The sequence below is a fragment of the Magnolia sinica genome, chromosome 14 (genome assembly GCF_029962835.1).
Source record: "Magnolia sinica isolate HGM2019 chromosome 14, MsV1, whole genome shotgun sequence".
In the NCBI taxonomy this organism is placed as follows: domain Eukaryota; kingdom Viridiplantae; phylum Streptophyta; class Magnoliopsida; order Magnoliales; family Magnoliaceae; genus Magnolia; species Magnolia sinica.
In genome coordinates, this window is record NC_080586.1 from 28,617,172 (window position 1) to 28,628,481 (window position 11,310).

General features: G+C 39.6%; 1 non-coding gene across 1 annotated transcript; it reads right to left on the reverse strand.

Annotated features, from left to right (window-relative positions):
• Window positions 1-7,460: 7,460 nt before the first annotated feature.
• Window positions 7,461-7,567, reverse strand: LOC131226332 (small nucleolar RNA R71). Its single transcript, XR_009161725.1, has one exon. It is a non-coding gene; the product is annotated as a small nucleolar RNA R71 (small nucleolar RNA).
• Between the last annotated feature and the right edge of the window lie 3,743 nt (window positions 7,568-11,310).

An 11,310-nucleotide genomic window follows, 5' to 3' on the forward strand; every position in this document is an offset into this window, starting at 1 on the left:
CCCGGATGAAGAGGGAAAAAAAAATTTCATAATGATCCAAAACTTCTATGACCCCTAAAAGGTTTTCAATGGTGGACGTTCAATCCTCCGCAACCTTTTACAGTGTGTTCCACTTGATAGCTAGATCTATCTGTCTCAAGCCTTAATACGAGTTCATCCAATATATGGACGGTTTGGATATAACACATACCTCATCATAGGACCCACAAAAAGCGGTGGGGATTACAAAAGTAAAAAATAAAATAATAATAAATAAACAGGCCAGGAACTTATGGCTACAGTGTTTTCTATAGCTACGGATTATAACCGTAGCCATAGCCGTAGCCCTTGCCACTTCGATATGTCCTTTTATATGTATCAAAGGTCTTTCGATTAATCGAAAAAGGTCCAGAGCTGTCCAGTGAGTTTGCCTCAAAAATCCTGCAATTTTCGATACATATCGAAGAGTATTCGATATGTATTGAAGATGATATGACCAATAGCTACGGATTATAACCGTAGCCATAACTGTAGTCTGTGCCGGTTTATGAATTTTTTTTATTTTTTTTATTTTTTATTTTTTATTTTTTTACATAGATAAATTTATTCAACCTACAATTTTCTCTAATACATATTTATATAAATATGTATATATAAGCATATAAAAAAAAATTTCTCTCTTTTTTTCATTTATTTCTTTATTCATTTAACAAGAATATCTCCTAAACCAAAATTAGTTACTTGACATGCCCTATATGATTTTGGGGTAGGACAAGCTACTTTAGCCAACCAACTTGGTTATTTTTCAAGATTCCATTAGATCTATGGTCGAAAATCCATTTCATTCACTTCACGGTCAATTTCAATCAGTTCGCGGTCAATTTCATTCATTTCATATACTTCGCGATCAATTCCATGCATTTCACGGTCAATCCCAGCGATTCTGTTTTGATTCACGGTCATTTCCATGCATTTCACAGTCAATTCCCTTCACTTCACGGTCATTTGCATGCATTTTGCGGTCAAATCGCTTCAAACCATGATCATTCCCATGCATTTCACGGTCATTCCAAACTATTCCGGGTTGATTCACGGTCGTTTCGAGGCATTTCGCGGTCAATTCCCTTCCCTTCACTTCACGGTCAGTTGCATGCATTTCGCGGTCAATTCGCTTCAAACCATGATCATTCCCATGCATTTCACCGTCATCCAAAACAATTTCGTGTTGATTCATGGTCGTTTCGAGGCATTTCGCGGTCAATTCCCTTCACTTCACGGTCATTTGCATGCATTTCACGGTCAAATCGCTTCAAACCATGATCATTCCCATGCATTTTGCGGTCATCCTAAACAATTCCGTGTTAATTCACGGTCATTTTGAGGCATTTCGTGGTCAATTCCCTTCACTTCACGGTCATTTGCATGCATTTCACGGTCAAATCGCTTCAAACGATGATCATTCTCATGCATTTCAAGGTCATCCCAAATAATTCCATGTTGATTCACGGTCGTTTCGAGGCATTTCGCGGTCAATTCCCTTCATAGTCATTTGCATGCATTTCGCGGTCAAATCGCTTCAAACCATGATCATTCCCATGCATTTCACGGTCATCCCAAACAATTCCGTGTTGATTCACGATCGTTTTGAGGCATTTCGCGATCAATTCTCCTCACTTCATGGTCATTTACATGCATTTCGCGGTCAAATCGCTTCAAACCATGATCATTCCCATGCATTTCACGGTCATCCCAAACAATTCCGTGTTGATTCATGGTCGTTTTGAGGCATTTCGCGGTCAATTCCCTTCACTTCACGGTCATTTGCATGCATTTCGCGCTCAAATCGCTTCAAACCATGATCATTCCCATGCATTTCACGGTCATCCCAAACAATTCCGTGTTGATTCACGGTCGTTTCGAGGCATTTCGCGGTCAATTCCCTTCACTTCACGGTTATTTGCATGCATTTCGCGGTCAAATCGCTTCAAACCATGATCATTCCCATGCATTTCACGGTCATCCCAAACAATTCCGTATTGATTCACGTCGTTTCAAGGCATTTCGCGGTCAATTCCCCTCACTTCACGGTCATTTGCATGCATTTCGCGGTCAAATTGCTTCAAACCATGATCATTCCCATGCATTTCACGGTCATCCCAAACAATTCCGTGTTGATTCACGGTCGTTTTGAGGCATTTCGAGGTCAATTCCCCTCACTTCACGGTCATTTGCATGCATTTCGCGATCAATTCCCTTTATTTTTGGAGGACTGATCACCTGCAACCGAGATACATATGCACATACAAATTTCTGAAGGCAGAAACTAGGCTGTGGCGTACCACTGGTTGTAGGTGGTGATCGTTCCCCCTATTCTCTTAAGATTATAGAATAATTGTACAGATATCGATATTGGTTTCAATGGCATCACCCTAGCAAACGCTTAGTCTGACTTGAGAGAATATACACTTGGGTTGCTAAATGTGACCCAAGTTCTTCGATCTGCTGATGATGGCCCACCTTGTCAACTTCACTTCCTGTACTAGGCAACGGTTGGGATCCTTTCCCATTTGATGTATTGAATGATGCACTCTCTCACCCATTGACATCTCTTGTACCCCCATCTGTATGTAAAATGGGTTCCTTGCTAGGCAGATGGTAGGGAACCTCCGCCACTTGGAATCCTTCACCAGAAGATGATGGCGGCCCTTTATCTATGAATCCATGGAGTAACACCCTCTAGTGCATTACCATTTCCTTCTGCCCCTTCATGTAAATCAAGACCCTTGATTGTGGATGGTGGCTTCCCTTCGCTTCAAATACTTTTTGAGATGATGATAGTGGTTCGTTCTCTATCGACCCATGGAATAGCACACCCTCTAAATCACTACAATCTCCTTCTCTCCCTTCATGCAAATAGATATTCTCAATTTTAAGATGGTGGCCCACCTCCTTCACTTCAGATCCTCCACCAGATGATGAAACTGGCCCTCTCTCTATTGACTCATCAAATGATATATCCTCGTGTTTGTCATCATCTCATACCCCTTGTTCATGCAAATTAATCCTTTCGATTGGTGGATGGTGGTCCACTTCCACTTCAAATCCTTCACCTGATGATTTCCCTATTGACCGATGCAATATCACATCCTCCAGTCCATTATCATATCCTTCTTTGAGCATTTCGATCAATAGAGATTCTTTACCAGATGATGATGCACAATCATTCTCAATTGACCCATACAACAACATACCCTCGATTCCATCACCATCTCCTCCCCCTTCTTCATTTAAATCAAGCTTCTCGATCAGCGAATCGATATTATCGATAATTCGTTTAAGAAGAGCAGTTCGTTGCTGGACCATTGAGGTACATTTTCAATATATCGATATTTACTCGATATATACTTACTTCGATATATCGAAATATCGAAGATATATCGAAATATCGAAGATATAATCGATAATTGCACTAAAAAAGCAGTTCGACGCTGGACATTTTCTGACAATTTCTGATATATCGAAATCTAGTTGACATATCGATACCCCGATATATCGACATCTACTCGATTATATCGATAATACAATTTAAAAAACATTTTGTCGCTGGACAGTGTGTGACCATTTTCGATCAATCGAATAATATCGATATATCGGTCGGTTGTAAGGATGACTTACTACTATTATATCGACTAGATTTCGATATAATCGACAACTTACTCTACCATTAATCGATTAGGTTTCGATTATATCAAAGAGTTTCGATATATCGTGTTCTATTCGATATATCGAAATGTAATTTTTTCATTTTTTTTTAATGTGTTTTTTTTATATTTTTTACATATTTTTTTTGTTTTGCTTTTTTAGGTTAGCTTGTTAGTACACACCCATGTCGGTACACACTCCATGTTATCCAAGTTGTGTTCATAGTGTACCTCTTCTAGTCTTTTAAGTTGCACGGTCATTTGCATGCATTTCGCGGTCAAATCGCTTCAAACCATGATCATTCCCATGCATTTCACGGTCATCCCAAACAATTTCGTGTTGATTCACGGTCGTTTCAAGGCATTTCGCTGTCAATTCCCTTCACTTCACGGTCAGTTACGTGATCAGGGTCAAATATCGCATATCAGACCCCAGTAATCGCCTAAATTGACGTACATGATGAGGCTTAATGGAGTGTTTTACCCATGTTTTTATTACAGGATGAAATCAGGAGTGTGTATTGAAAATTGATGTTAAAGGCATGGATTTTATGATCCAAAGTCTCCAGAGCATGGGATGGACTCCAGAAAACCAATAGTGAAGATTTTACACGCCTGGGATCTGAGAAAAGCACGATAAAGAGGCCCGAAAAGGGTCCAGAATACAAGATCACATGGTTCCCGCCATCCGATCAGTTCAAAACTTCATACATGGGATGAGGGCCATAAATTAACCGTACATATTAATTTTCATCCATTAAAGATCTCGGGAAGTGAGCCAACTGACAAATCAGCCCGTTAATCTCCAATTTGGGGCCCACCTGATATTTGAAACTGCTTCAAACTTGATGTTGACGGTTGAAATTATATGACAAAGAAGATGGACGGATTGGATTTCTCGAAATCATCACAGTGGACCCATATCTATAGCGTGTGTACACAGTGCACATGTGCACTGCCTGAGCACCGAACGGACTAAAGTCGGTCAGCGCCGCTGACCCGACTTTCCTTTTTAAATACGGCAGTTGCCGTTTCCAGCACGCGTAACGGACGGAAATCCATTTTTACGGACCGCTGTGGGCCCCACCTAGTGTCCAAATGGACAATCCAAACCGTCCATCCGCTTCCTGGGGCAGTTATAGCCATCGCCTAGATGTCCGTTTGGTTCCATGCATGTGTACGGACGTTGACCGCTGAAAAATGCAAAACGGACGGTGAGTTCAAAATTCTGTGGGCCACCGCAACTCTAACTCGAAATTGGGCATTCCTAGCCGTTTTTCATCCTCCATGCAATGGACGGAGTGGATTATTGAAATAATTATCAAAATGGGTCCCACCATTGCCACGGAAGTTGTTTTCGCGTCCGCGTAAAGGACGACCGCTGGCCGTTTTTGCGAAGGATTGTGGGCCCCGTACGTCACCCGTACGGCCGATCCGAGCCGTCCATCGTGTAGATGGGTTCGAGAACTACAAAACCATGCTGATATTCCACTCCCATGCGGACACACGTGTGCGGTACAGAGGCCACAAAAGGGCTACCCGGCGACGTTCAAAACTGATCTTTTTATATTTTCTTCTCTGGGCCGTGTCAATGGACATTCAAAACCACCCATTCTTGACTGAAATTTCGTCCTGAAGCCAATGGACGGGGTGGATTTTCCAGAAAACACCTCTGTGGGGCCCACCGATCACGGCTGCGAAAAATTGCACTTCGAGTCCTTCTACGACTCTGCCACCGACCCCAGCCATCCAGCAGCTATAAAAGGGGAGTTTTGGACGTGGGAAAGGCATTCAGAACCGGGGGATTCCAGATCTAGAGCCAGGAAGAGAAGAAAGAGAAGGAGGAAGAGAGAGAGATCGATTGGTTTGGTGTTTAATTTTTATGAATTTTATTTAATATTTTTTTATGGATTTTATGGGTCACTAATCTCTCAGCTAGGGCTGAGATGAAGCCCCTAATTTGATTAGCTCTTGTATTGGTTGATTTACTTTGAATATTAATTAATTTGTCTCTTTCTCTAAGTGGGCTTTATGGGTTTAAATTCTATACTTCTTCATCTATGAACTTGATTAAAGTATATATATGGATGTTGTTTGGATGCTTATTATAGGTGCTTGTGTCTGATCAAGAACAAGTTTCCTATAGAGGAAGAAACAGGGTGCTTTAATGAATGTACATTCCATGTACCCGACCAAGGACATGGGATATGTCATTCATGGCATTGCTTAAAGGAATTAGACAGTCTGTATGCCCGATTAAGGACACAGATTGTGCTTTCTCTATATAAGTGGTATCAATCTAGATCAAGGTGAATCAACAGACAAAACAAGGGTTAGGATAATTAGGGGTGGATTCGAAAGTCCTAGTGCTCTCTCTCTGATTGAATTTTCTTCCCTGTTCTTAATTACTTGTTTTTTCATAAAATTGTGCTTAGTAATTCATTCCATTATCTGTTGGATTAGTTAAGGAGAATCATAGATTTGAATTGTGATGACCAGTCCTCGTGGGAACGATCTCGTAATACGTACCGTATCTACATCTGATTCGTATACTTGCGAGTTTAAAAATCATTTAAATCATGTTGGTTTAAATAAAACATCAAGTTTTTGGCGCCGTTGCCGGGGACTGTTTCGGTCCAATTGGATTTAAGATTCTCTCTTATCATAATTCATAGTCTTAGGTTTTTTACTACCTTTAGGTTAAATTTTTTTAGAAACTAACCTATTTCCTGTTTTGTAGGGACCTGACATAAACTACTAATTTGGTAATCTCCTTCCAAATTTTCTATTTTTTTTCTAATTTCTATTTTTAGAATTAAGGTTTTATTTTTTTAGAAAGTTTCTATTTCTAGGCTAATTTATTTTATTTTTAGAAATTTCCTATTTTCTAATTCTAGATTCTGATTCTTCTTTCAAGTAACTTTCTATTTTCTAGTTTTAGAAATTTTTTCCCTTTTTAGAAACTAACTTAGTTTTTATTTCTAAGATTACAAACTTTCTTTTTTAGAAATTAACCGTTGCTTAGGATTTTTTTTTTTTTTTCTCTAGCATTATTTTAGTAAATTTAATTTATTTTTGTTTTCTTTTTGAATTAAGGAAGGAAGCTGCTAAATAACATTATCTTCAAAAGGAGGAGCTCTCAAATCTTCAGACATTCATCATCTCCTTTTCTCGGTTTCTTCCCTCCAATTCTTGTTTACATAGCTTTTTCTTGTTTTAGGAATTCATAACTTTTTTCTTTTAAGTCTTATTCATCTTAGGTTGCATCTTAGTTTAGTTTTCTTTCTTATATTGATAACATAGTTTATGCTAGGACGTAGATCTCTAAACATAGAACTAGCACCGTTTGATCCTGAGATTGAAAGAACAATTCGTGAAAGATTGAGAAATAATCCTGTTGAAATGGCGAATGAGACTGAAGTTAAAGCTCTCAAAGATTATTCAGCTCCTGTCCAATTTAATGCGCCTTCATGCATAGTGTTGCCAACCACTACGGCAGCACACTTTGAACTTAAACCTGGAGTCATACAATTGTTGCCATCCTTTTATGGATTGGACAAGGAGGACCCATATCATCATGTGAAAGAATTCTTAAACATTTGCTCTACCTTTAAGTTCCAAAACTTCTCAGACGATTCGATCCGCCTACGCCTGTTTCCTTTTTCTTTGAAGGATAAGGCGAAAGCATGGTTGAATTCTCTAGAAGTTGGATCTATTACTACATGGGACCAACTGTCTAAGAAGTTCTTAAACAAGTTCTTCCCCGTTCACAAAACCAATGCCCTCCGTAGAGAAATTACTAACTTCACACAAAAAGAGGGCGAGCACTTTCATGAATGTTGGGAAAGATGGAAGGACTTGCTTCTTAAATGTCCTCACCATGGTTTTGAGAAGTGGCAACAGGTTCAATACTTCTATAACGGTCTAACACCACAGAACCGTCGCAAGGTTGATGCCACCAGTGGAGGGTCATTCATGACCAAAAGTGATGTCGAAGCGTGGAACTTCTTTGAAACCTTGTGCGAAAATTCCCAGCAATGGGATTATTCAAATAGAGGTGACAGAAGTCCCCAACCACAAAAGAGAGGTGGTATATATGAGATAGGAGTCATGCCAGAGCTGAGCGCCAAGCTTGATAACCTGACAAAGAAAGTTGATGCTCTGGTATTAAATAATGGACCACCACAAACAGCTCAAGTCGAGGCATATGCCACATGTTCTAGTCCTGCCCATCCTATGCAGTCTTGTCCATCTGGTGCAGCATTCCCAGAACTTCTCTCTGAACAAGTTCATGCTATGAACACTTTTCAAAAATCTGGGAATGATCCTTACTCGAACACACACAACCCAGGGTGGGCTAGACATCTAAATTTCTCTTGGGCAAAAGGACCACAACAAGGAGGACCATCTGGAAATCCTCCCATGCAACCGCACCTCCAAGTTGGCAGTCAACAAACGCAACAGTTTCCACAATATCAACAACTGCCTACACAATCAAGGAAACCATCTCTTGAGGATACACTCCATCTTTTCATGCAGAGTTCTCTCCAATTCCAAAAGGACACCCAACAAACCTTACTAGCCAACCAGCAAAGCTTACATGCAAATGCACAATCCATTGCCAAGCTGGAAGTACAAATGGGTCAACTAGCTGCCACATTGAGTGAGAGAGAGAAGGGCAAGTTCCCTAGCCAACCTGAGGCTAATCCAAAGGGACAGGATGAGATTGGCTCAAAATCCAACAAATGGCAATAACATGAAAAGGCAAAATAGATCACTACCCTTAGGTCAGGCAAGCAGATTGATAACAGAATAGAGATGTCTGGGGATGAATCAAATTCTAAAACAGAAGATCAAGATGAAGCAGAGAGCCATACCAATGCATCCAAAGTCCAAAAGCTCTCTGACTCTCCAAGAGCCACTAATGTGCCACCTTATGTGCCCAAAGCACCCTTTCCTCAACGTCTGGCACCAATAAAGAAAAGAAATAACTTTGATGAAATCTTGGATGTGTTTCAAAAAGTGCAAGTCAACATCCCGTTGCTTGACGCTATCAAGCAAGTCCCTGCTTACGCTAAGTTTCTTAAAGATTTATGCACTCAAAAGCGTAAGCAGAATGTTCATAAGAAAGTCTTCCTTGCAGAGCAGCTCAGCTCCATGATTCAACATAACACCCCTCCTAAATTTAGGAATCCAGGAGCTCCCACCATTTCTTGCGGCATAGGAGATCATAAGATCGGGAAGGCATTACTTGATTTAGGGGCGAGTGTCAATTTGTTACCATATTCGGTTTATGAGCACAGCTAGGACTTGGTGAGTTGAAACCGACTAAGGTAACATTACAATTAGCCGATAGATCTATCAAGGTGCCCCGGGGTGTTATTGAAGATGTGTTAATCCAGGTTGATAAATTTTATTTTCCAGTGGATTTCATAGTTATAGATACTCAGCCTGTCCAGAATCTTCATTGTCAGATCCCAGTCATTTTGGGTCGTCCATTTTTGGCCATATCTAATGCTATTATCAATTGCAGGAATGGAGTTATGAAATTGTCCTTTGGTAACATGAATATTAAACTCAATGTTTTTAATGCAAGACAACAACCCTCAGATTTGGATGACATATTTGAAGTGGACATGATCGAGAGCCTTGTGCAGGACTCCTTCCGTACATCTTTTGAAGATCCTCTTGAGACCTGCTTAGCACAATCGGGCATGGATTTTGACATTGATAGTCCCATCCATGAAGTCAATGCATTGCTCGACTCTACTCCTATATTAGAGACTGAAAAATGGAGAGCGAAAGTGAAACCTCTTCATCCCTCTGAGACTCTTCCTGACAGCACAGTTTGTAACTCTGAGAAGACAAAGGCGAGCAGGCTGCTTAATGTTCTTAGAGCATATAAGGCAGCAATTGAACGGAAGATAGAAAAAATCCAGGGAGTATGCCCCCCTGCATGGATGGATCATGCTGTGGTAATATCGCATAACATGCAAAGGAAGCGTGATCCTAACATAGAAGAAGTCGTTCGAGCAGAAGTCCTTAAATTATTTGACGACAGTGTCAGTTGCCTTATTTCAGATAGCACAGTTCATGGGAACTCACATCACTTGTCCGAGATCGGTTAATGAAAGTGTTGAGGTAATTTCTTTGGCGGACCCTGGTTATAAAGATTATTTCTTTCATGGTCCGTTCTTGTCTGGCTGAAGACGTTAAACTTAGCGCTCATGGGAGGCAACCCAACCTTTTGCTTTATTGTATTGCTTTTTATTTCATTCATTTTCATTTTTCTTAGTTAGTTACTTCAATGTTTGTGGGTAACATTACTGCAAACCCTCACGAGACTACAACTCGTCCACTAGGGGTAACCTAGGGGTTTAAAGGCTTGTTGCATGTGCTAAATGCAATCGAGAGCACCTGCGAGAGTGGTATAGGTAGGATCTTCTTTTGATTTTCTTTTTGTTATTTTTGCTTATGTTGATTTCTCTCTTGTGCTAACTTGCTCTTACATTGAAATTTTTTTTTTTTTTTTTGTGAAAGCCTCTTGATTCTCCGTCCAGGTACTATCTTTTCCTCACTCCTCTTTTATTCTCGTTGTCTTATGTGCATTTCTTGCTTATTTCTTTTACATTGAGGACAATGTAGATTTTAGGTTGGGGGTGGGAGATTAGGTTACCTAATCAGTATTTTCTTGGTCTTGAGCAAAATTTGTGAAAATTTTAAAATTTTTTTTATGGAATTTCTATTGAATTCAAAGTGATTTTGAAGGATAGTTGTGATTTTAACATTATAAGATACGTGATGTTGGTAACTTATAACTCTTGGATTAGGCCGTCTGTTTGATTTCACAGTCAATTTGGAATTGTTAATCCATGATTAGAAGTTGTAAACATTGATTGAGTCATGATTTCACATATCACATCTCGCTTGCACATTAAGTTTTGGTTCGATAACTAAATGATTAACTTGGTAAAAAGAAGAATTAAAAGGCTAAGTCACATAATCTTCACCATAGGTTTGCTCCCTATAGGTGTAGAGTTGATTCTCCATAGTTGACTTATAAAAAAATGAGGCGACGAGTTTTCACCATAGGTTTGCTCCCTGTAGGTGAGGATTTGATTCCCTTCCTTGGCGTACTGTTCATAAAAAAAAAAAAAAAAAAATGAAGGCTGAAAGGTTAATCTAAAATGCTAGTGTTGGTTGTCGGGAATTCTATTGTTAATTACCAATTTTAGCATGAAATTGATTATTGGAACTCTTAATGATTGTAAGCTGAGATTATACTATACACCTGTGGAACTCAATGTTTAGGAATGTTCTAATTAATGGATTAATATGTTGAACTTGATTATGAAGTTTACTGTGAGCTTGATTTCAGGAGAAAATTCTACTTACCATTCATGAATCTTAGAATTTTCACATCTCAGCTATCTGTTCACAAGTCACTTGAGTTTACAGGAATCGTCTTTTATTTCTAAAATTATTTTTCGCATGTTTTGCTCGGGACTAGCAAAATGCTGGTTAGGGGTTGTGATCAGGGTCAAATATTGCATATCAGACCCCAGTAATCGCCTAAATTGACGTACATGATGAGGCTTAATGGAGTGTTTTACCCGTGTTTTTATTACAG